The following is a 27,234-nucleotide window of genomic DNA, read 5'->3' on the forward strand; positions in this document are numbered from 1 at the left end:
AGTGGCACAGAACAGAGCAGAGCATGCCCAGACTTTCTTCCGAAATCCACCCATTACAAAGTCACTCTACCTCCCAAAGGCAGAGTAAACAATGGAATAGGATGAGGCCTTTCATGAAAAAGTGACATCCCACATGAGGAAAATTAGCAACAGGGGTAGATCTAAAAGCATAATATTGGTGAAAAAGTCAGGAATGATACAATTCACAGCTCAATATAATAAATGTAAATTAAAAATACACTTAAGCACAAAACAAACATAGGGTATTTTTCAGGAATATCCATCTGATACATGGAAGGTAGATTTGAAAGGCAGAAATAAAATGCATTGTATACATGTCCGTGTGGGCTTAATGCTGAAAGTTTTAAAAAATAAGAGATTTGCACAGACAGAGGAATGGGGGTGGGGATCAAATAGTTAATAAGTACATGAGCAGATGTTCACTAATTGTGACCTGAAGTGAGGCAGATGAACAACTGGCTCCTGTACCTCCAAGGTTAAAAAGAAAACATTAAGGATGCAGATACAGTATGGCATTTCATTACTGTTTTCATTTGCATTTGTATGTTTGACAAAAAATAGCCAACAGCAACAACTAGAAAAAAGCTATTGCATGACTGCGTAATGGTCTCAGGATTCAAAGACGGACAAGGTATGGAGCCTTCTGTAGAGCTCAGAATCTTCTGGTCACAGCTTTCACTTGAATGTAAAATTTGTATGTCTAATGAGAGTTCGCTATTCATCAGGAAATAAGATGTTTGTGGGAGAGGAGGCAAAGCAAACGGGGCATCGTTCCGATGTACCCTTTTAACTTCAAGGCTGCGCTTTTCCCATCCCGAGCGTGCTCTTTAAGCCGCTTATCTTCTGCTATTGCGTTTCTCACTAGTGATGGAGACACGTTGCTAATTCAGTTCATCTCGTTCCTTTCCTAGAATCTGAAGGGAGAAACACAACCGGTTTTGCTATTTTTGTTGCATAACTATCTCACGAGAAATCTGCTAGCAAACTGCCCCTGCGCGACGCTGGGTTGGGGGGCCAGGCCAGGGAGGAGGAGAAGACGAAGATTGCAAGCCGGGGGTACCCCCCTGCCTCAAGATTTCTGGGGAAGCCGAATGCGGGCTAGAGGCAACTCGTGTTTGGGCTGCGTGTGCGGCGCAGGGCTGCTAAGCGGCACCGCCTAGGACAGACTTGGAAAGCACCGCTCAGCCCCACAGTTGACAGATGGTGTTTCTTCTGCGTTTGTGCGGAGGGGGTGGGGAGTGGTGGTAACAATAAGCAGCAGTAGCCACTTGACAGGCTCCCCGCTGCCAAGAATTTGCATGACGAGCGCTTGCTGCCATCTGGAGAACTTCAGCTCATTGAGGAGGAAGCGGTGTCCCTGCTTCCAGGCTCTCCAGGCCCCGGTGGGCGCCGAGCATCTCCTCGCCCAGGGGGAGCAGAGCGCCAAAGGCAGACGACCAGATGAAGCTGGTCTGGGGACCGGCAGACTGCGCCCTCCCTTAGGGAAAGTCAGGGGGAGCTGGGCAGGCTGGTCTCATCCAGGGGACGTGTGGACAGATCTGGCACTTCAGAGTGGATTAGGTCAGTGGAGTCCGTCACCTTGTGAACATGAGTTTGTTTACGCACCGGCAGTCGGTGGAGGAAATGTGGGACCTGGGAAGCAGAAATTTCAAACACATCCCCCTTTCCCATGGCCTCCGGAGGAGAGTTCAGGGAGGCGAAGGGCTGACCATACACCCCAGGGATTCTGTTCACAGACCACAGTGCTGTGCATTGTAAACACATGTGTGGGCCATTTAATTAAACACATAACACACAGGTTTGTAGCCGGTAAGGTTTTGTGTGTTTAAAGCAAGAAGAATTTTCAAAGTGTAAAAAAAATCCACTTAAATCTTAAAGTTCTTTCCTTCCTTGTTAACTGAGAACCTTACGTTATTTTTTCCTCTAAAAATTCTCTCTAAAAAATAATATTTTTCAAAATTTCTCTAATTGATATTTAAATTTTACTATGATGAAATGGTATCTTAAGTGAAACAACATTTTATTGGGACATTATATCCTCTAGCTAAAAATTAAGTTATTGTGAGCAGCTAAATGCTTATATTTAATACACAAAATCACTGAGCTTTATAAACTCTCACTTGCCAGAATTTCCAGTATTAAACAATATAGACAAACACATAGGAGAAAAATCATGGGCCCATGTATAGTAATTGTGAACTAATCAAATAAGTAAGAATAAAACTATGTTTACTGTTGATGTTTTGTGAGATTTTCAAAGGTGGAAACTATTGTATCAATATCTCCCCTCATTACCCTAGCAGGCAGCACAGTTCCTGCCTGGGAGTAGGAGTCTGTGTGTTTCTGTTGTGGGAATTATAAGGAGCAGACTTCAATACTGGTAAACTTAAACCTAAAGGGAGGTTTCTGGGAATAGTGCCCAGCCATCCAACTTTAAGAGGTGAACAGCCAGGACTAGACAGTAAAGACCAGCCCCTCAACTGCAGGAATCTGTGTTCCAAGACTCCATGACTTGACCACAAGTGTGCCCACATTCTGGTGGCCTCTGTATCTAAATTTAAAATTCTCTCAAGGTTGATTTTGATGGGCCCAGGTTGGATCGGTGTCAGGTGACTGCTCTGACCCATCAGAGGGGGATGGAGGTGGCAGGCGTCAGGGGTCCAATGGCGCCTGTTGGCTTATAACTCTGCATATCAGAGGCAGCTTTCAGATAAAAGGAAAGACATGTCTACATATCACGTGCAGATGATAATAGGCGATCGTTTGGGGAGGTCATGTAGCACCATCATGGATGAAACATTCTGCTTGAACTGCATTACGTCAGAGAATTTAAGCTTCATGCTCTGTGTGCCAAAACTTAAAATTTAAATTAAAACTTTTAAGTGCACTTCCCTGACTTACTAGGTAGAATCATTGAAGTAATTTAGGGTTTCCATGATTCAGAATAATAATTATGCACATTGATTACTAGATAGTATTGTAACATAATGATTCCCTCAAGGACCGCGGAGGGTTATGAGAGGCAGGCCCGTGTCTAGGGTGCGTGGAGGAGGGAGGCACCTGGGATATAGCATTTATGAAGGCGCTCAGTCCAACGTGGGAATGGGTTAAAGAGGGAGTGTTTCCTTAAATACTAAGCGCCTCCCTTGCTGCACCCTCCCCTGGGCCCTGATGAGCAGGCTATTTATCCTTATACACAAATGGCTCCATTCTATTCATCTGGGTAGTCCTGCCAGCTGCCATGTCTCAAGAAACCTCATTACATTCCTGCTTACTTCCCCACCCATTCAAACTTTTCTTTTCTTTTTTTTTGAGACAGAGTCTCACTGTGTTGCCCAGGCTAGAGCGCTGTGGCGTCAGCCCAGCTCACAGCAACCTCAAACTCCTGGGCTCAGGCGATCCTCCTGCCTCAGCCTCCCGAGTAGCTGGGACTACAGGCATGCGCCACCATGTCTGGCTACTTTTTCTATATATTTTTAGTTGGCCAATTAATTTCTTTCTATTTTTAGTAGAGACAGAGTCTCGCTTTTGCTCAGGCTGGTCTCAAACTCCTGACCTTAAGTGATCTTCCCGCCTCGGCTTCCCAGAGTGCTAGGATTACAGGCGTGAGCCACCTTGCCTGGCCCAGTCAAACTTTTCTAATCTTTTGTTTGCCATGACCATGGTGTCCTAATAGCCCTTCCCCCCTACTCCCAATCTGGTGCAGTCAGGCTTTTAAATATTCCATCCTATAGATACAGATATAGATATGGATGGATGTATCCAAATAGACTTGATGAATTCCGAAAAGGATCATTTTGAAACAATCACTAACTGAGTGGTCATTATGTGCAGGCATATTGGGATAAACACATTTCCTATCAGAGCATGTGTACTGATTTTTAAATTTGAAAATATGGCTGTTATAGCCATAATCTAGGAAGGACTACAGATTTAAAGGAGAAAACAGGCAATTATATTAGCGAAATCACATACTACATTTTAAGTAAAGCTGTCAGACATCACAACTTTTGTTTGAGTCTTCGAGGTTGATGACAGTTCTGGCCTGAGAAAAAAATAGTGAATGGCCTCCATGACAGATTCTAGACATATTTCTAGGTTCTGTGTGGCCCTTGAGGCCTCATTCTGGGTATCAGAGGTGGTTCCCAGACAAGGATGATAGGATGGTGATTCGGTAGGAGAACATCATTCATTTAGAGGAAGCCAGGTTTCAAAATATCTTCCTGGTTCTACTGCAACTCACTAGATTGTCTTGGACAAGTCACTTACTCTCTCAGGAACATAGTTTTCAGGTCTATAATGTTAGAGGGTTGGACCAGACAATTTTGAAGTCCCATTTTAGTTGTAATATTTCATATTTTCATCATATCAAAATAAGTTGACTACTTCAATGTAAGTCTTGAAAAAAAATTTTTTTTTATTGTTTTTGGAAGTGCCCGAGGTGATCTACACACATCGGACAGGGAAACCATTAATCCAGAGGGGTTTCTTTGTGGCATCCACTTAATATTCAACATAAGAAGAAAATGTTGTGCCTGTGTGACCTGTGAATGCAGCTCTGAGTCATTCTAGTGATATGGCATTTTTAGTTTTTGCTATAGCTGCGTGATGTTGGCTCAACCTTATGAAAATTGAATTAAAAAAAAATAACCAACAGTTGTTTCCTTCCGATCACTAGGCAATGAGCTAGCTCAATCTGAGGATGAAATTAAAATATCCATGTATGCTGGTATTACACAGAACTAGTCTTTGTATAAGAAATAAAGTAATATAGCTATCTAGTTCAGTTAAATATGCTGCTTACTTTTGTATCCTTTATGTAATTATTCTTTTGGGGTAGTATGTTTCGGGCTTGAATTGTATATGTTGGCATCCCAACCCTTTGTATTTCAGAATATAACCTTATTTTGAGATATGGTCTTCACAGAGGTAATCAAAATGAAGTCTTTAGGTAGGTTCTAATTCAATATAATTGATATCCTTATTAAAAAGGGAAATTTAGGCACAGATATGCATATGTGAAGATGAAGGCATAGATTGAGTGATGCTTTTCTAAACCAAGAAATGCCAAAGAGTGCAAGTAAACCACCAGAAGCAGGCAAGAGGCATGGAACAGATTTTTCCTCTCGGCCCTCAGAAGGAACCAATCCTGCCAACACCTTGCTCTTGGACTTCTAGGCTCCGGAACTGCGAAACAATGGACACCTACTTTGGGGTACTTTGTTAAGACCATCCCAGCAAACTAATACAGGGTATTTATTGGAACAATATCTAGATAAGATCTCTTATTAATTTCAATACTGATTTTGGACATCCACATGTTTACATGCATACACATTACAAAACTGCACTTTTTTTTTTTTTTTTTAGCTATCATACTAAAACAAAAGTATGCTTTAAATTGGGCCTGAAAGAATTTGTACTTTATACACATGCTCACCAGTGGCCTGGAAACCTAATTGCTTTTTGGACCTAATTTTATTGGTTGAATGATTACTGTTGGAACAATTTTTAGAATCATCTTGCTATTCAAATATGTACATAGAATTTGGAATTTAGTCTAACACATTGATGAACCATGACTAGTCAAAGATTTTGTGTGACAAAGAGTGGTCCCCTCGCCACATGAAAAAAGTATAGTATTCTGTCATTAGTGAGTTTATGGGCTATAAGAGCATTCATATCTTATTCCTCTATGAAATATACTATTGATAGATTATCCTTAAAAATTGTTACTTTCTTCTTTATAATCTCATAAAAGAGCAAATTTCATAACCTTCTTGGTTTCCTCTTTCAGCATTTCAGAGTACTCTAAAGGAAGATATTTCTTCCTAATAATCTAAGTAAAATTCCCCTTTTTAGGATTTATGCTTGAACTTTTTATATTCATTAAGAAATGAAGAGCCTATTACTGCAACTACCACATATTATATGCTTTTAGATGGAGGTAATGAATATGGAAATCAAGCATATTACATTTTTAGTCACTTCTATTTGCTTTGTCAGTTTTAAAGTAAGATAATATGCTTATAGAAATGTTGTTTTCCTTTCTGGCTGCGTTTTTTCCCCTCTCTTTGATATACAGGGAGCAGAAATAGGGCAATTCAAACATATATTTTGAACCAAAGAAGCAAGCAAAAAAAAATCATAATTTTAAGGAAAAATAAGAAATGGTGACAGTGTTTCAATAGAAGATTACACTGTGTTTTGATTCTGTTAATTACTGCTACCAGTCCACAAGCTGTTGCAAAGGCCTCCCGGAGACAATTTCCAATCTATTTATAGAATCTTCAGAGAAGAAGTTATGAGAATGTCTTTTTATAAAATTCTCTTTAAACTTTCATTTTCAGTAGCTCACAATTAGTTGTCCAGGAATGAGGATGTATATTGGCTAAATATGCAGGGGTCATAATTTTCTGACCCACTTCCTTTTTCATGCCCAAATACATTTGGAAAGAATTCTTCCCAGATTCTGTTTGTGTGTTAATTTACAATGACATCTTTTCAACTGTCTTGGTTTCAAAGTGTCCTGTAGCTTTAAAGTAGCAATTTCCTATTTGAAGGGATCCATTACCATGCCTACAAGAATGTGGGTGGATTAGAAAAGCTGCTCCACACTGGTCTGTAACTTGTGGAGAAAGTTTAGTACTGACATAGCACACAGAATAAAGATGGGAGAAAATTAATGCTGGGAAAAGGAGGTGGATTGTAAAGGGAAGCTGGGTGTACCCGTCTTGAAGAATGGGCTTCCCTTATAGAACTGATTTAGGTAGCTTCCTCTTTCTTCAGATTCCAGTGGAAGTGTTTATCTTCTTCACCAGAAAATCATAATTGAAAATTGAATATTCCATTTATTTATAATTCCCCTCTAAGTAAAAAGGAAATAATAAAATTTTTACCTTCTTCCTCGGCACCATATGTCCATTCAGAATTGCAGGTCTTCCTTAGTTCCCTAAAATGGGATTTGTGTATGCCAGAGGGCAGCATGTGGCACTGTCCCATCTGGCATGCAAGTTACCACTTGGCTGCCACCTGTGCTGCCACCCAGGACCCTTGCCACTCCTCCCCCATCCAGTGCTGTAGACCATACATCCCCACTCTTGCTGGCTGCTGTCTCTTCTCCAGTGGCAGATGTTGGGGTGGGAAACACTTTGAGGGCCAAGCATTTGTTATTACCAGTCTGGCATAGACTCAAAGCCTTCTCCACTTACAAAACACAAGAACATGGATTATGCTTGCCTCTAAGTATACAATCACTTCTCTCCTTTTTCCCTACCCCTAGCTCTTTCCATGCTATTGAATCTACCTTAATCTGACTCCTTGCTCTAGCTTGGAATGTGTCTGATTGGACTCACATTGCACACTTTCCTTCCTCTTCAGTCCTCACTCTTTGGCTTCCCATTCAATCTTCTCCCTTGGGCGAGAAGGAGGATTGATTGATTCTGTCTTTAATCAGCTGAGCTTAGGTCCCTTCCTGACTTGCTCCTGGTCCTCAGACATGCAAATCCCAGACCATTAACTTTCTGTAGTCTGAGTGTGATTATGGATCTGGTAGAAGTGCCACTGAGTGCATCAGAAGACCAGACCAGAGGTGTCAATGGATTTGATCACTTTGATCATAAAAGAATAGCCCTAGAATCATAAATGCATGTTATTTTTAGAGCTGAAAGTAATATTAGAATCATTTATTTATTTTGCAAATGACAGCTTGGTTAAGCATTGTTTATACATTGCTGCCATTCCTATTAATTGATACTCTATAAAAACATGTCATGAAATTTATTGTTTTAAGTATTTGGGATTTATGCTTATTGTTTATACACATACCCTTTGAATCTGGGAAATCTTAGAAACAAAGCATTTCATTTGAATGAGACCATATGGGTGCTAAGATCCCTTCTTGGTCATCAGCTTAGGATATTTTACACACCAAAAAAATGTTTTCCTCCCACTACTTGAAAGTCTATTGGAATATCTTTAGAAAAAAACATTCAAATCCTTAATTGTTCACTCATTCAACATGTACCAGGGATAAAATGAGGAACAAATAAGATTCCAGATGTTAAAAATGAATGGTTTATATTTTGATTTAATGGACCAGTCTGAAGAACATTAACCTATTTTTGTTTTGTTTTCCTTTTTTTCTTTCTTCTGATGTCATCATCATTACAAAGTGTTTTTTAGGTACTCAAGTGTATTAGTTAGAATGCATTTGGCTATGAGTGAAAGAAAAGTCAATTAAATTTAAAGTGGCTTAAATAATAAAGGCAATTTATTGGCTCAGTAACTCAAAAGTCCAGCTGGAGGGTGGGCTTCCAGCATGGTTTAATTAGGGTTCCAGGTCAATTGCTCTGTGGCTCTTTCAGCTCTGTCCAATTCCATGCATGTGTCATGTTAGTCCCAGGCATGCTTCTTTCATGGCTGCAAGATGAACGCCAGGAGAAAACAGGGTTTGATACTTTCTCACTCATATACAAGGGAGAATAAGAATATTCTTATCTTAGGACTCCAAGGAAGACTCTTGAGATTGCTCTGACTGAATTTGATTAGTTCATATGTTTACACCTGACCCAATTTATTGTGGCCAGAGGAATGAAATGTATCATTCGATTTAAATCAATCCAGAGCCTAAAATTGGAAATGGGAGTGGCATCAGTTTCCCTCAAAGTAATCTAGCTGGAGGGACAATAGTAGATATTTGAACTAAATTTGAGTGCTATTAAAAAGTAGGAAGTGGATAATGGATGCCAGATAGCAAATTACCAAATATTTACTAAATAAGTTTTGGGGTAGAACCACATTGTGTTGTATGATCTTGCTGGCACTACTCATGGACAATTATTTAACAAGTTCAAAATGAATTTACATTAAAAGCAATGTTTGAAATCATTTTAAAAAAAGAAAGTATCAGATTAAATATTTAACTGAAGAAGTAAAAACAAAATACTACAATAAATTAAAGTACACCAAATGAACTAATAAAGATAAAAGAAGAAATTAAGGAGTTAGAAAAGAGAATAGAACTTTTCCTTTTATCACCATGTTAGACTATTTGCTGTTAAATCAGCTCTATATACTAAAAAAAACTAAATAAGCTAAACAGCAGCAGTAGGAACAACAAAATCTGTTTGAAGGCACTGAAAAGTCACCAAGGTAGCAAGGACTGATAGCAAAGATCCTGGAGGGGAGAGTGCAGGGAGATGAACCCTACCTTGGACACCACTTTTAATCTTAAGGCATTAAGATTAACTGGTGGTTGAGAGGCTGAGAAACTGAGCAGAGTCTGGGGCAGTCTTATGGAGCTCGAACTAGAGTTGAGAGCCCAGTAACGAGGAATTGCCCTGGTAAATAGGCTTTGAGCTGGGACTACAAAACAAATTAAATTCTAGCAGTGTGGGCTAATTATATAGCTCTCAAAACGGAAAACAAAACAAAAAAAAAACACCTAGTTTGAGTCAGTTCAAATCAGCTTTAATAAAATGGAGCAAGGTAATATATCTTTGACTTAATTTACTGCCAGAAGCAAAATCAACCCTCTCTAAGGAGAGACAACACTGTTCAGAGCTTCATATTATTTTTTATATACAATGTTTGGCATTATATTTTTAAAAAATAGCTGGTCATTTTGATCAAACACCAAAGGGAAAAAATTAAAATAGGCAATAAAATCAGACTTACAGGAGATCCAGAAATTGGAATTATCAGGCATGAATATCGAAATATCTGTGGTTAATATATTAAAAGAAAAGATGGAAAATTTGTTTATTAGACTTAAGTCAAGTACACCAATTCAGTCTACACTTTTGAAGGACATTATAAAGAAAATATATACCATTAAGGGAAGTATATAAACAAAGCAAAGCATAATTAAGAATTTTATAATTTTTTGCCTTCTTTGGAACCCTTAATCATATATTACTATATTATATAATTTTTGCACAATTAAATTTCATATTGATTGACAGAAATGAATCCTTTGTGAAAGTGAAAGTAATGCAGATGACATATTTCAACTCATCAGATGGGTAGATATAAGGTAATTTATTCTATTTTAATTAAGTTATAGGCAAACAACCTCTTCATATATTTTTGATGGTGGTGTAATATTTGCATGATCTTCTTGGAGGACAATATGGCAGGATGTATCAGAAGTTTAAAATATTAATTTCTTATGTCTGACCAATTCCATTCTAGGTATTTATGTCAAGGAAATAACTGTGGTGTAAAATGATTTATGTAGCAGGATATCCTTTTTGTTTTAGCATTATTAAGATAGTGAAAAACTGGAAACCACCTAAATGTCAACAATGGGAGGTTAAGTAGATTATGATGCAGCTATATGATTTGATAGTATACCTTAAAACAATATTTTAATGGCATAAAAATATTATGTTATGTATTGATAAAAACATCAGGTCACAACTTTCTAAACTCTCCCAAAATAAATATTGTACTTGTAAAAACAGAATGGATATATAATAAAATGACAATAGGTATTATTTCTGTGAGTAGTATAGTTGCAGGTGATTTTCATTTTTCCTTTGGGATTTTCTGTAATTCCACATTTCCAAAATTTCCACAATAAACATGTCCTGTTTTTGTAATCAAAGAAATATCATTTTAAAAATCATTCTTTAAATATGTAAGGCAAAAAGTGGAAGGTTACTTCTTTTCGGGAGAGCTGGACACTTTTAAATAGTAGCCAACATTATATCTATGACTGGGAAACAGTATATTATCTCCTTTTCTCTCTTAAGCACTGCTTACACACCATTTTTTCTCTTAATATCTAACATTCCAAGGTTATTATTATTATTGTCTAGAGTGTTACCACTTGAAAAATGTTGATAGTAGAATGACCCTTTGAGAACATCTCTATGATAAACAAAAACATTTTTGAGATCCCTTTACAAAGGCTAGACCAGATAACTACATTTCTTAAAGTCATCAATCAGTATCCAGTATGATTGGATACTGTGCCTTAAAATTATAATTTTAATGGCATGAGAATAAATTATAAATGACAGCCTCTCATACCATTGTCCTCTGATCCTAAATCTATCACGTGATACTGTGAAATCAGCAGAGAGGACAAACTAGAAAGCAGGATAAAGTGATACACAAAATGATTTAATAAGAGAAGGCTTTCTTGAGTATGGTTGAAAATTTAGGGATTCTATAGAAATGTGTTTAATAAGAAAAATTCTAAAGAAACTATAATATGTTTGGCAAGATGAGCAAATGTATTACGTGTATGAAAAAAGAACAAGATGGAATGAAAATCAGCAAATAAAGAACAAAAAATAATTCTTAGCTATTGAAAGTATGATGGTAAAAATTAATGGAAGGTTTGGAATAGAAGTTTGTTGCAAAAGCAGAATTAAAGACAAAGATAAACACATACACACATACACACACACACACACATATAAAATAAATCTATGTGATTAATTAAGGTGGTCTCACATCCAGAGTTCCAGAAAGTAAGAACAAAGAGAAAATACAAGAAACTATTTTTTTTTGCTTGAACTCTCTGTAATATTTGATGTTGTTGATTACATGAAACTATTTTCGAAAAAAATAACATGATAAAATTTCCCATAATGAAAGAACTGGAGTCTATAGGCTGAAAGGGCTTGCTACCCAGCCCCAAGCAAAGAGACTTACACCAAAGCCCACCCTAAGCTATTGCAAAATTGTCCCCCCAAGAATAATGAGACAAAATTATAAGCAGAGACTGAGAGAGAGAACACAGATGCACAAACAACAACCACAAAAAAACAATAACAAAATATGTAAGGAATACTAGAAATGGAAGGATAATTTTTAACAGCAACTAGAATCAGATGACAATGTTGGGGGAAAAAAATGCCTTCAAAATTTTAAGAATTTTAACCCAGGATTTCCCACCCACTCAGATTATTAATCAAATTAAGGTAATCATAATCCTTTAATTTCAGTGGCTGAAGACATTAGAAGTTTATTTCTCACTCATAGTTTGAATACAGGAGAGGGTTGGTGAAGGCTCAAAGCCACTTAGTCATTCAGGGACCCAGGCTGATGGAGAGTTTGCCAACTATAAAACATGCCTTCCTGCATAGGCTCAGGTGTGGACTTCCAGTCAGTAGAAGGAGAAAAAAATGAGGAGGCCCCACCTGCTTCCTGTAGGCCTCAGCCTAAGGGTCACACATCAGTTCTGCTCCCCTTTCTGTTGTGGAGAAGTAGTTGCCTGGCCTAACCTGGATGTAAGGGGGCCTGAGACATGAACTCCTTGCTAGCCACACGCAGTGATAATTCTAAATTTTGGAAAAGGGGAGCACAAATTTGGTGGACAACTAACAGTTATCAAAACTTTGTCTCTCATGCAGTATTTTTGAGAAAGCTGTTAAGAGATGTGTGCAATCAAAATGAGGAAGAAATTAAGGAAAATGAAGACACAGGATTGTAGGATCAGGAGAGTGAGCCATTACAGGAGACTGGAGAGGAGAAATTTCAGGGTGACACTCAGTATAGCTATGCAGCAGGCCTGGAGAGCAGCAGTCTAGGTTGGTGGGAGTAGTGATAGAGGAGAGAGAAGTTTCCAGGAAAAATATGGAACTGTGAGACGATCTGATGCATTTGGCCATGCGGACTATAGTATTGCAAAACATTTTATGTATGTGTTATGTTTGAACTTTTGAGAAAAATTAGGCATAGGTATATAGAAGCCTAGGCAAATGAAAAATTCAGATAAGTATGAATCTTAGTAAAAGTACTACAGGAATGCAATCATGTATAATATGCGGTTCAGCAATGGATGCTAGTTAGGTGGTTGTAATGACATAATGAAGTGCAATCGTGTGTTGTACTGACATTTTGGTTAGCAATGGGCCACATATATGATGGCGATCCCATAAGATAATAATTCCGTACCTTTTCCATGCTTAGATATGTTTAGACACACAAATATTTGCCATTGTGTTACCATTGCCTACAGTCTTCAGTAAGTAACATGCTGTACAAGTTTGTAGCCTAGGAGCAATAGGCCACACCATGTAAGTAGGCTATACCATCCAGGTTTGTGTAAATCCACTCTATGGTGTTCACATGTGACAAAATTGCCTAATGATACATTTCTCAGAATATATCCTCATTGTTAAGCAATGCATGATGCTTAACGATGAGGATGCTTTAGAGGTACCTCTAAATAAGAATTTATCCCAAAGTAGTTGTATAAATATACTGGGAGGATGGTGGGGATAAGAAGTGAGTGCTGGTGTATGTGTCTTTAATGTAAGAAAGAAAAGATATCTGCGACCATTGGAAGTCAGTAGATGCTGTATAGTCATTCCTTGGGATTCATGGGGGATTGGTTTCAGGACACCTTGCAGATACCAAAGTCCATGGATATTCAAATACCTGATAGAAAATGGCATAATATCTGCATATAACTTATGCATATCCTCTAATATATTTTAAATCACCTCTAGATTACTATAATCTCTAATACAATGTCAATACTATGTATTTAATAAATAGTTGTTATATAAATAGGGAAAAATGAAAAAGAAAAAATGTCTGTACATGGTCAAGTATAGATATAATTTTGTTTTTGAGTATTTTCCATCCATGATTGATTGAATCCATGGATGCAGAACCTACTGGGTATAGATGGCTGACTGGATAAGCACATTAATTAGAAATATAGATGCAGAAGCCAGAAAAAATAGCTTAAAATTTTTTGAAACTATCTGCCTCTGGGAAGCAAGACTTGGTGTGGAGGGAAAAGGAGAAGTGAGACTTCATGTGAAAAAAAAAGTCCCTTTCTGTTCATCATGCTTCAAGAACTAGGGTTTGCTCTGCCGTGTGTGGACATCCTGCACTGGTGGACTGTTAACCCTCAGTATGTGGCCTTGACTCTGGCAAAAGGCAAGAGCCACAGGAGGAATAACTCCCTGTGATTATCAGGTGTCATCACAGAAGATATTGACAAGGATGCAAGGGCAGACTTGGAGTATGTTTCTGGGTGGGATTGGTTTGGAGTTTAGAGAGGGACGAAAAGAATCTGAAGGTGCTGGTTGAGGATAGACACTGGAGAGAGGGTTTGGGGCACAAGCTTTGCAGCCTGTGCTGTTTTGCTTGACAACACTACACTTAGAGTAGGAGCTCTTTGGAATTTCTTTATACTTGTAATAAAGGGAAAGTGAAAAGAAAAGCGTATCATTGTTTTGGACTTAGATTCTTATCCACAATGGAGAAAGTGATAGCTGGTTTGCAAATCATTTATTCTCAACCAAAGGGGCTCCCATTGTTAATGGCTTCCTGAGCTGAAACTCAATACTCTGGGATTTTACCCAGGGCTTTTCGCCTGGCTGAGAGAAGCAGCACAGGCTTAGCTTCAGACCCCAAGACAAGTGTTCTAGGGAAGACTACTTTGGTGCATTTTAAAAACCTCTCATTTATCACTTCTCTTTTTCCTCAGCTCTTCATGGTAAACTTCAGAACAGGTTGGAGCATTATTCCATTTCATGCCTGATAAAATACTGAAAGTTAACATAAAGGCAAAATGATTAGAGAAGTATTTGCCACAGCCAAATTCTCCCAACTTCTCAGGAAATAAAGGAATGGCAAGATATTTTAACACCTGAATGGTCAGCTACTGGTGCAGGTGAGTGATCACAGACATGACTCCTCCTGGCCTTTAAAAACTCAAGAAACCATACAATTATGCAATATTACTTAATTCTTGATCATCTTAGAATTCTTCTTTGTGATCTGGGTTGCATACAATCTCACCCACACCCAGCCCCAATGTGATTTCAAAGAGATAATATTCTACCAAATTCAATTTTTTTTCCAAACTCTTATTTTTACATACATGACAAGCAAAGAAGGGGATACACTTAGTCAGGGGGGAAACTGAAATATTTATGTGATTATGTGTCTTGTTTTTCTCTTGGGTTGGTGACATACATTTCTAGAGTCTTCTAAGATTACTTACTTCATTTAAGAAGAATCAATACTATGTTCCAGTCTCCATTCATTTTCTTAATAGCCACAGGCTACTCTGCATCACCACGCAGGTCTCTCCCCCTGGTGCTGATGGCATTTGCTACCTAATGATCTGTGACACTAGAGCTGAACTAATGATTACGAGGTGAAGGGCACTAGTCATATTTACTGTAAAAGTATGTGTCCTTTGTTTTAAGCTCATTTTTCCTTAACTGTTTCCATGTCTGTTTCATGTTCAAAAACGACAATATATATGTTTATACTAGCATGTAAACCTTAGGTTATAAAGAACTTTTTTTTTAATGGCTCTTACTATTCTGTTAATAACATAGCCAAAGCTTGGTAGCATTCTCCCATGCTTTCTATAAAATATGTATAGGTAGAAATATATATCAATGGTGAGGGTGGTGGTGATGGGGGGGTAAATGGGCTTCAGCCCTGAAAGACCTGATTGGAAGACATGTTACTAGTAAATTGTTGGTATGCAGAAGTTATTCTACTTCCCTCTTTTAATTCTCCTCATCACGCCAGTTCCTCTACATGTATGTATGCATGTATACATACGCATGCACGTACACACACACACACATTTTCATTCCCTCCATTGTGTCTTATGCTGCAGATGTATGATAAAATTCAGAGAGAAACAATACTGGGAAACTGTAGGGTAAAGGACAAGAATTGTAAACTAACCTTTATTTTCCTCATCAGAGGATTGTCAACATTTGCTTTCCTGAGGCAAATTCATTTTGGTTTTCCTTAAAGAAAGTAAAAATGAATGGTTATCTACAATTCTTTTCATATTAGTCTCAAAGTTCCTCCCTCTTTGGCCTTATCTGGTTTCAACTGCTCTTTGGAATGAACATTGTATATTTTCTTAGTCCACAAATACAGACAAAGCTTCTCCTCTTCTGGTTTGCCCAAGGGCAGTTTGGTCTGAGTCTCAGAGCAGCGCTGGAATGTATTTGTATGAATAAGAGCATCCTTGGGTGAGTCACTCTACCTCCCACAGACCCATGAGCCAGCACATGTCATTTTAAAGCTCTGGTCAGAGGCAAGGGGCAAATCCGGCCCTGTCTGAGCTCACTACGACCTTGCAAACAATATCAGTGCCTGGGGTTATTTTAAACATCAGCGTTTTAGCATCAGACTTCTTTTTCACTACTATGAGTAATTTAATAAGGGTGATTTTTTACAGACTTAGATATCGAAGAGTCTTTTATATTTATGAATGAGTTATTTAAAATATACTCCATCTTTAAAGCAATTAATTATCTTCTTTTTCTAAAGATAATTTCAAAAGATAGAGATTTTAATGTACATTTTAAACTTTTTTGAACTCTATAATGAGTACCATTTTGGAAACAAATACTTACTTCCAAAGGCAAAAATACTAAGCAAAACAAGAAGTTATTTCTAAAGTTATTTTTTATTGACCCATTTATTAAGAGTTCCTATCACTGAATATTTACACCCTTTATGAATGGAGTATTCAAAGCCAATTTCAAGATGTGAGGTATCCCCTAAAATATGTATGTGGCTTGAGGAACTATCAACACTTATTGCTAATAGTAATTAAATGTTTTCATTAAAAATTATGTACCACTGCACTTTTTCACCAATACAAATTGGAACTGCAATATGTTTTTCCTCTATTAATTATAGATAATCATTTTGAGTTTCTGTTATATGCAAGACACTCGATCCTCCTTTTAGATTTCAAAAAGCAAACATTACTATCCCTATATAGTGGTATTATAACAAAATAAACAAGGTTCTAGCTCTTAAAGGGCTTATAGTTTAGTTTGGCATCATAGGAAACCAGAGAAGTGAGAGCCAATTGAGTTTGGCCTTGAAAAATGGAAAGAATTTAGGTAAAAAGAGGGAGGGTATTGCAGAAGCGTGATAGAGCGAGCAAAAGTGTGGGGGCAAGAAATAAGAAGAAAAGGAAGAAAAAAATTGACTCAAGTGGATAGCTTAAATTGAGGATTGTATTACTTATCTATTGCTGTGTAACGATATTAACACAAACGTAGTGACATGAAACAACACACATTTCTTATCTCGCAGTTTCTGTGAGTCAGGATTTGGTCACAAGTTAGCTGATACCTCTGCTTGAGTGTCTTACTAGATTACAATCAGTGTTGGCCAGGGCTAGAGGTCTCACCCGAGGCTTGACTGGGGAAGGTGGTTGTTGGCAGCATTTTGTTCCTTGTGCCCTGTCAGACTAAGGGCCTCAGTTCCTAGCTGGCTGCTGGCCAGCCGTCAGCTTTACCTCCATGTTGGCCACCTTCCGAGGATGGCTGCTTGCTTCCTAAAGCCAGAAGGAAGGGGGAGTCTCCTAGCAAGAAGGACACTACAATTTTGCGTGACATAATCATGTACACTCAATCACCTTTGCTGTATTCTATTGGTAAGATGCAAGTCACAGCTCCCACCTGCACTTGAGGCATGGAATTGCACAAGGGTGCAAACACCAGAGGTAACGATCAAAAGACCATTTTGAGCTCTGTCCACCATAAAGATCAAGAAGAAAAAACTCAGGGAATAAAGTCATTTTTTTTCAATATAAAAATGGATAAACATAAATGATTATCTTTATTTTGAGTGAAGAAAGCATCCAATTTCTTATTTCTGATTGACTTCCAACTCAAACTTTCCACTGTGCTATATGTTAGTGCTAATAGTCTGAATTTACAAATAATTACTGTCCAACTCTATGTAGGCAGTTCACTAAGCAGTGCTTCAATATTTCAGGCCCTCTCGTTAGATTGTGTGTGCTGCAGCCATGGGGGTTTGGACTATCTGGGAAGCGAACGGGTGGTGAGGCTTCTGGAGCGAATGTGGTGACTAGTGAGAAGGGCCATTTGGAAAAGGATCCTCTGCACACAAATTTTAAGCAGAGTTTGACAGACATGAAGGCAGTATCTGGGGAGAGAATAAAGAACAACTTATAGAAATTAACAGCAGGAAAGTACAGGAGCTGAGTCAAAACCAAGCAGTTTGACCCCAGAGCCTGCACTCTTCACCACCCCCCACTGCCTCCGAACAACACGGGCTCTTGGTGAACACGACCTTAGGGCTCATTCAGTCCTACCTCATCCACTTTCATATGGGAAAGCTGAGGGGCTCACTGGGGACAAGTGTCAGCCCCAAATCATAAAACAAGACCTCGGGCGTAGTCAGAACTGAAAATCAAATCAAAACAAAACTCAAAGTACTGCTTTAAGACTTTCTTGGATTCCTTTCCTTATAATCCTTATTTTGTAGGAGGAGAGCCCTCAGAAAAGCATTGATTATCTCTTACAGTTTCTGAAGAAGAGGCATCCCACATAGTTGAAAGAGGCTGAGTGTCTGAAGAACTCCTTCAGGCTTCTACTACTCAGGGGATTAGGGTATAAAGTAATTCTGTTAAAGGCATGTTTTAATAGCAGCACCACAATGTCTCTGGAAAGCAGGGATATATATATATATCTCAGATCATTTCTCAACCATTTTTCTTCTTCTTCACTCTGCTACTTTTTCATACAGATCCGACATGAGGCTTTTGAAAGCAACATGGAATGAAGATGGGGGAAAAAAAAAGTTTAAATAAATCTAATCAAGCACTCTTGTCTGCTAACTTCAAAGGGAAGCCAACCATGGGGGACATTTGTGAAGTTTCAGCAGCAGGAGGCTTAGGATATCTTATGACAGTTTGCTTGAATGTGTAGCACTTTTAAATGTTAGGAGTGTCTAATGAAGCCAGAAGAAAGCTTGTGGGGAAAATAGGTACCATTTAAATCTAATCACTACAGAGGTTCAGGTATGTCAGTAGTAATCAAATCAGGCTGATAGATCATCTGAAAACTCTGTGTGAAGTGTTTGCTATTCAAAACAGTGATCTGATTATGTCTCATGGTTCAAACCAATCAATCACTGTCTCATTGATGTTCATTTCCACCACATCAACAGGTTGAGAGGTTTGGTGGCAAGGACCAGATAGAGAGGAGAAGATGAAAAACGCTCAAAGAGAATGCGCAATTAAATTGCCGTGTAGGCGTTTGCTATTTAATCTTCCTTTGAGTATGAATCAGTTCATATCTATCTGCCTACAGATTCTTCACCCATTCATGCCAGTGACCTCAAGCTTCTTCACTGTGCACAGTCTGAAACCCAGAAACATAAAGTGACTTACCTGGCCACAAGTCCAGGTGCCAACAAAGCGAGGGCTTGGTTGCAGGTCCCTAATGATAAGTCTACTGTGTCAAGGTTCTTTAGCTCCCCATCCAATTTATGTACCACTGACTTCACAAAGAAATAAGTTAAAATGAGATGATCACATGCACCTGAGAAGAGGAATGGACTCAGTGAATTATATTTCACATCCAGACATTAGCCATTAGCTTTAAAGTTCTGCAACTGCTCTCTGAAATTTAGGAGGTTGACTTGATGCCATAAGACTTAATTATTGACTAAAATATATTTACAAATACTTAGATGAAAAGTGCTACATAAAACAATATTCTTATTACAGAATAGCTGCATGGAGCCAGGTGTGAGTTTGGATTGGATGCGCGCCACCTGGTTAGCTGGTAGCATGGTTACTTGGGGAGATTATGTATAACCTGTTGCAATAGCAAGAACAGAGAGAATGCAGGCTCTGGCATTAAGTCTGCTTACAGTACGTCCAGGGGCAAGCCCAACTCAAACCTCTCCTTCCACTAACTTTAAGTAAGTTTTACTTTTTTGACCTTTATTAAATCTCTTTGTGTTTCAAAGTGATGATTTTCTTCTTCTTCTTTTTTTTTTTTTTACTTTGGTGAGACATGGTCTTGCTCTGTAACCCAGGCTAGAGTGCAGTGGCATCTTCATAGCTCATTACAATCAAACTCCTGAGCTATCCTCAAGCAATCCTCCTGCCTTAGCCTCCCAAGTAGCTGGGACTACAGGTGTGCTCCATCAAGCCTGACTAATTTTTTTTTTTTTTTTTTTTTGGTAGAAGTGGGATTCTCACTATGTTGCCCAGGCTGGTCTCAAACTCCTGGCCTCAATCTATCCTCCTGCGTTGGCCTCTCAAAGTGGTGGGATTACATGTGTGAGCCACCATGCCCAGCTTCAAAGTGATAATATCTTATCAGGTCAGGGCACTTTATAGTTAACAAAATGTAAATATAGATTATTTCTTTTGAGAGTTTCAAAGTCTGTGAGGTAGACAGGTGAGTATCACCACCATCTTTTTATGCATAAGTACAGCCAACTCTTATAAATACAACATCAGAAAATGAAATTCCTTACCAGAACAAGGGTGCTTTCCTACCTGAGGTTTCATCCCTTAGCAGAGGTAACATTGATGTCATCCTTCCAGGGCATGCTGGGGCATCATCACTGAGTGGGAGGTTGGCAGTTCTGGGAGGATTACTGAGAGAGATTCAGGTTATCCTGGTCTTAAGTGCCAGGAAGTTAGATCTCTCCATTTGGTTTCATTGCCATGTGTTACAAGACTTTATGGAAGAATTGCTTTACTCTTCTGGGCCTCAGGTTCTTGTCTTACCTCATCTAGGTGAATGTGCACTGGAGCCAAGAGAGAAAGTTATCAGGTACAACTTCCCTGGGTTTCTGCGTATGGTTGTGCAAGCTGTATACTATACGACTCGAGGGGTACCATTCACATCAAAGATACAGATGTTCACATTTGTTATGATATTGTTCCTACAGACCAAAGCAAAATGTTGACAAAGAGGTGTTTTTTTTCTAATTTATACAAAAGTTCAAAGTAAATAGTAGCTCTGAATCAGGACAAATTTATGAGAAAAATGTAAGGAATTCAGCCAAAAATAAGGGTTATTAGGATCCTTTATTTTATGGTCTGTTTAGAAGGGAATTTATGGGGATGTAATCCAGTTAATATATAAAGACAAAAAGGCAGTCAGTAAATTCTGCCATATTACATGTGTCTGATTGGACAACACTGTGAATGCAGAAATTTCAGGTGCCAGGTCTCATTTTCAAAATATTTAGGATTATTTAGAAAAGAAGTCTACATAGTACATAGCTACAGATATCAAGCAATTTAAGGAAAGTAGAATTTTTTCCACCTAAATTTCACAGGTGACTGAAGGACCTAGTTCTAAATTTCATAGGTTTTTGGAAGAACTTGCCTAAAAGATATTTCTAATTTTTCCCATCTTTGTAATCTCATCAAGAGGGACTTCTATCATCCCAATCCTTCTTCATATTATGTCATGGTGAAAAATAAATTTATTCATAAAGGAGAAATGGTATAAAGTATTTTATTTTGCTTGGATGGGATTTCATTGAACTGAAGCTCGACTAATAGGAGTTTGGAGTAAAAATTGAATATAAGGTTATAAATTAATAAACCAAGGAAAGCTCAAAGTTACTAAGAGTGACAGTATCAAAAAGAGATGAAATGAAATGTTTCTTATGTTGAAAGCAGCAATTAAAAATGGAACAAAAGAAATGGTCAGCATCACTAATCATCAGGGAAATGCAAATTAAAACCACAATGAGGTATCACCTCACCTCTGTGAATGGCCACTATAAAAAGCCAAAAAAACATAGATGCTGGCATGGATACAGAGAGAAAGGAACACTTATACACTGTTGGTGGGACTGCAAATCAGTACAACCTCTATGAAAAAGAGTATGGAGATTTCTTAAAGAACTAAACCTAGCCTTATCGTTTGACCCAGCAGTCCTACTACTAGGTATCTACCCAAAGGAAAAGAAGTCATTTTATCAAAAAGACACCTGCACTCAAATGTTTATTGCAGCACAATTCACAATCACAAAGATGTGGAATCAACCAAAATGCCTATCAATTCATGAGTGAATTAAGAAAATGTGCTATTTATATACCATAGAGTACTACTCAGCCATAAAAAGGAACAAAATAATGTCTTTTGCAGCAATTTGGATGGAACTGAAGACCATTATCCTAAATGACATATGTCAGGAATGGAAAAACAAACACCACATGTACTCTCTAATAACTGGAAGCTAATCAATGAGCATACACGGGCATAAAGAGACATAAAGGTCATTGGAAATCAAGAAGGGAAGGAGGAGGAGAGGAGAGGGGTAAAAACCTACCTGTCAGGTACAATGAACACTAGTCAGGTGATGGGCACACTAAAAGTCCCAACCTAAACCTTTCATAATAATAAAAAGTATCCATGTAACAAACACATTTGTACCCCCTTAATATTTTGAAATAAAAAATGCAACAAAACAACAGCCATCAAGCATGTTTCTTCAAAATTCTATAACATCCCTATTTTCCAATTATATTTCCAATCGATTTGTTACATCATGTGCAAAAGATTTCAAGCGTTTCTAAGAGGACTGTAATCTTTCTCATTTTTCATAGCCACATATACAAAAAATCAATCTCTGACTTTAATTGCTCTTCATCATTTTCTTTTCTGAGTCCCTGTAACTTAGCTTTTGTGTTTAATGAAACATCTTGGTGATGGTCACCTAAGCCAAATCTGCTCTCTTCTCCTTCTTGGTCTGGACACTGTTCTAACCCTACTGACCACCTTCTTGTCTTGGACATTTTTGACTTCTAAGTTACTGGGCTCTTTTAGCCATCCTCACACCTCCCTTATTTCTCCTTTTCTTTACACTTTCCTGGATTCTTCTAATTCCCCATATGATGCTCTATATACACACCTGCATTTTTCACATGCACTTCCTGAGCATCTTTATCTGTGTTGACATTTCTCTAGATTCTTTCTTTTTTTTTTTTTTTTTTTGAACTCTCTCCCTATCCCTACGTTTTTGATCCTAGCAGTGTTTTGCTTGACTGGCCAGCAATCAGTTTACCATCCATCCTGTATTTCTTTCCCTCAGATGTTTCCTAAGCCCGCTCTTGACACCTTTTCATTCTACAGATACAGAACCTTGAGCTTGCTGCTTTCAGCAACTTCCTTGCCAATTTCCCGACTTGAGTTTATCTCATCTCATCAGCTGCAGTCACACAACAAATATTTTCTTCATCTCATTGTGGCCTCTTTTGTACTAGTTTCCAATAACCTGTCACATCAAATTTAAACACATTCTCAAGAGGTTCCGGTGTTCCCATTGCCCTTTTCCTTTTTATCTCATGACCCTCTGCTTTTTGTAAGGTATTTATATATTCTGGTTCACCCAGAATAATCCTGGTTTATGTCTGTTGTTCCAAAGTAATTATTAATTGTGCCCCTGTTTCTGTCAAAATGTCCTATTTGGATAATAAAATATAGGGTCATCCTATCTCTCTGGAACTTTGGTCATGACTATGATTGCTATACAAATCGACTTTGCGATTCTCTGTATTTGAGTTGCCTTCATGTTTGTCACTGTTGATACACATTATTCTTCCTGTGAATTTTTTCTCATGCTCTCCTTGTTATAACTCTCCTGTCTGTCAAACCATGCTCATGTTCTATATGGCCATGTATAGTCAGTGTCCATTTTTTAAATTAGGGCTGTGATCACTACCTGTTTGTGACTCTAAATTGTCGTATTTTTAAAAATTGGGGCTATGATTACTATTTGTTCATGACTCACTACTATATCATTACTTATAAAATCCTTAGAAAACTAAAAATTCTGAATAGAAATAATTTAGAAACAAAACAAAAAGATCTTAATCTTATTTAGTCCACTTTGATCTAATGATACAAATATTTTAGGAGCCATTTTGATCCATGTCTTAATTTGTAATGTTACTTGGTATATTTCTGTGAGAAATAATGTAGATCTGAGCTCTTTTATTTCATTTCCTCTGGACAAGAGTTCTTTACCCTCTACAGTTATAGCTATAAAGAATTAAAAAACAAAGCTGCATTTGTGCCATTTCTTATAAAAGAAGTTGGAATTTTCTTTTACACAAAACTTTGGGATTTTAGCACCTTTCATTTTTGCACGTTGGTTTGAAGGTCAAACATGATCTGGAAATGCTTTTGTTTTCCTCTTGGGTTCTTGCCTTTATAAAATAACAAGGTTGCCAAGTATTCAGCAGGGTCATAGAGATTTATCTTTATCCACAAAGTGTTTCAGTGGAATTCAGGACAAATGTTAGCTGGTGTTGGGGAGGGACAGATGACTGAAAGCAACAATTTCTGTCTCTTTTCTTGTTCCTAAAGGAATTCTTCTGGGCCTTATCAGAGTAGCTGGAAGAAAACAGCTGAGGATTGAGCACAGTGAACTAATTTCCTCACATCTTTCAATAAGCAGAAGTTGGAGAAAAGGAATGTAAACATTCTTATGTTAAAAGAAATTCAAAAAGAAGCCTTAAATCTTTAAAATTAATAAACCAATAAACCAAAGCGTAAAACAGCATAATTATTTGCATGGCCGATAAGAAAAAGGAAAAGAATTCCAGATATCTTTTTGAAGAAAGGAACAATAAAACAAGCATATTAAAAAATAAAACCACATTAAACACTATAAAATAGAAAAAAAAACATTGAAGTCACCAAATAAGAGAAGGTAAACAAGCTTTTATTGACAGAGACTGCCTTTAAGAGTGATGATCCGAGGTGTTAACTTCCTTTACTTCCTGATCTGTTGCCCAGAACTTCTGAAATTTTTCCTTTTTAAAAATTTTTTTGACTTCTCTTGTACCTTTCAACTTTCCCTGTTCATCAGGGCATGTAAGAAAGCTTCATTTTATGAGTCACTTATTTCTTATATACTGCAACTGTGGTTGCATATTTTTCAGTTGTTAGAACTTGTGCTGAATTTTCAGCAGCACACATTTTTAAAATAAAGTTATCTGTCATTTTATGAAAATGATACTACAGATTAGCCATCAATATTAGGTGCTTCAGGTTGTCTGGAAGTGATGATGGATTTACATTGCCTACTCATATTTTTCAACAGTTTCCTGGCAACTATAGGCATTAATTTAGGTGAGAGTTTTTCAGGCAGTCTAGGGTTCATGAAATAAAACAGTGGTTCTTAAATTCTGCTGCAGATCAGAATCATCTAAGGAGCTTTTTAAAAATCTAGATATCTAGGTCAGATCACTTACCAATTAAATCCAAAATTTTGAGTAAGAGATCTAGGCATTAGATTTATTGTTATTTTTGTTTTTTTTTTTTTCTTACTTTTTTTTTTGTTTTTTTTCTTTACATCCACAACCCCAGCAGGAATATTGTTATTTTTGAATCCATATTCATGAGGTTTACAGGTCTGAAGTTTTGTTTTCTTGTCATTTTTTAACAGCTTTATTGAGGTATAACTAACATACAATAAATTTTGACATATGTATTCACCTGAAACCATTAGCACAATCAAGACAATGAACATATCCACACATTTTTGCATGCCCATTGATAATCTCTTCCTCCTGCCCCTCCCTGCCGTTTCCAGGCAACCACCCATCTGCTTTCTGTCACTATAGATTAGTATGCATTTTCTAGAATTGTACATAAATAGAACCATGTAGTATATATTCTACTTGGTCTGGCTGCTTTCACCAGAAAGAAGCTACATGTATCAATAACTCCTTTTTAAAAACATTGCTGAGTAATATTCTGTTGTATGAAGAAACTATAATTTGTTTATCAATTCATTTATTGATGGGCATTTCAGTTGTGGCTATTAGATGTAAAGCTGCTATGAACATTCATGTGCAATCTTTGTGTAGACATACTTTTTTTTTTTTGGCGTGAATATCTGAAGGTAGAATGGCTGGGTCAGATGTAAGTTTATGTTTAAGTTTTAAGAATCTGACAAACTTTTTTCCAAAATGGCTATGTCGTTTTACATTTTTATCAGCATTAAATAGCATTCCAGTTCCTCCACATCCTTGTTGATACTTGGTATAGTCAGTCTTTTTCATTTTAGCCATTTCTATTAATAATAGATACATTGTGGTATCTCATTATGGTCTTAATTTGTATTTACTTAATGACTAATGATGTTGAGCATATTTTGATGTGCCCCTTTGCTAACCATACATATTCTTTGGTAAAGTATCTGTTCAATTTTTGAAAGTTGGATCATTTATCTATTATCATTGAATATTAAGGATTTTTAAATATAATTCTAGATAGAAGTCCATTGTCAGGTATATATCTTGCAAATATTTTCTCCCACTCTGTGGATTACTTTTTCATTTTCTTAACAGTATCTTTTGAAGAACAAAATTCTTAACTTTGATATAGTTAAATTTATTATAAATTGAATTCAATTTATTGAATTTTCCTTTTTTGGTTTATACTTTTGCCAAACAGATAGTCACTAAGCTTTCCTTTCCTTCTTTTTTTTTTTTTACTAGAAGTTGTATAGTTTTTGCTCTGATATTTAGTTCTATGATTCATTTGAATTAGTTGTGAGGAAAGGATTAAGTTTTATTTACTTTTTCTATATGAATGTGTAGTTGTTCCACAGCCATTTACTGAAAAGATTATCTTAGTGAATTTTCTTGGTAACTTCATTGAACATTAATTGATTATATACATATAGGTCAATTCCTGTTGCATTGATCTATTTACTTATTTTTATATTAATACCACATTATCTTGATTACTGCAGCTTTACAATAAATCTTTAAATCTGGTCACATAAATCCTCCATCTTTATTTTTCTTTTTCAAAAATTTTTGGCTATTCAGGGTTGTTTGAATTTCCATATAAATTTTAGAGTCAGCTTGTCAAATTCTACCAAAAAAAAAAAAAAAAAGCTGTTGGAATTTTGATTGGCATTGTGTGGAATATATAGATCAAATCTAAATAATATTAAATCTTCCAATATATGAATGTGGTATGAGTATACATTTATTTAGGATTTCTTAAATCTTTCTTAGCAATGTTTTGTCATTTCCAATAAGATATTGCATATCATTTGTGAAATTTATTCTGAAGTATTTCATATTTGTGATGCTATTATAAATGATATTTTTACTGAATTTGAATTTCTGATACTGAGGACTTACAGAAAGAGCTATGAAGTAATACGTTTCAGTTTTTCTGGAAGAGTTTGTATAGAATTGATATTATTTCTTACTTGAATATCTTGTAGAATTCATCTATGACATCATAAGCCTGGAGTTTTCTTAGTGGGAGGAAAGGATTTTTTAACTACATATTAAAGTTCTCTTTCACAAATATAGGGCCATCAGACCATTTATTACTTGAATGAACTTCTGGTAGTTTGTGTCTTTCAAGATATTGTCCATTTCATTGAATTTGCTGAATTTACTGGTGTAAAGTTGGTTACAATATT

General features: G+C 37.0%; 2 long non-coding RNA genes across 3 annotated transcripts in view; one reads left to right on the forward strand and one right to left on the reverse strand.

Moving 5' to 3' along the window:
• The window catches only part of LOC142870887 (uncharacterized), a 151,567-nt gene that overhangs the window by 58,421 nt on the left and 65,912 nt on the right, over window positions 1–27,234 (forward strand). For both annotated transcript variants that reach the window (XR_012919213.1, XR_012919212.1), the window contains exon 3: window positions 14,483–14,668. This is a non-coding gene — a long non-coding RNA (uncharacterized LOC142870887). The remainder of the gene's footprint in view (window positions 1–14,482; window positions 14,669–27,234) is intronic.
• LOC142870886 (uncharacterized) overlaps window positions 8,280–27,234 on the reverse strand; it is a 48,588-nt gene continuing 29,633 nt past the window's right edge. Inside the window, exons 3-7 of the long non-coding RNA XR_012919211.1 lie at window positions 20,312–20,565; window positions 19,190–19,340; window positions 15,706–15,770; window positions 9,700–9,744; window positions 8,280–8,442 (exon numbers count right to left, since the gene is read on the reverse strand). This is a non-coding gene — a long non-coding RNA (uncharacterized LOC142870886). The remainder of the gene's footprint in view (window positions 8,443–9,699; window positions 9,745–15,705; window positions 15,771–19,189; window positions 19,341–20,311; window positions 20,566–27,234) is intronic.

This window comes from Microcebus murinus, chromosome 5, assembly GCF_040939455.1.
Source record: "Microcebus murinus isolate Inina chromosome 5, M.murinus_Inina_mat1.0, whole genome shotgun sequence".
Taxonomy (NCBI): Eukaryota; Metazoa; Chordata; class Mammalia; order Primates; family Cheirogaleidae; genus Microcebus; species Microcebus murinus.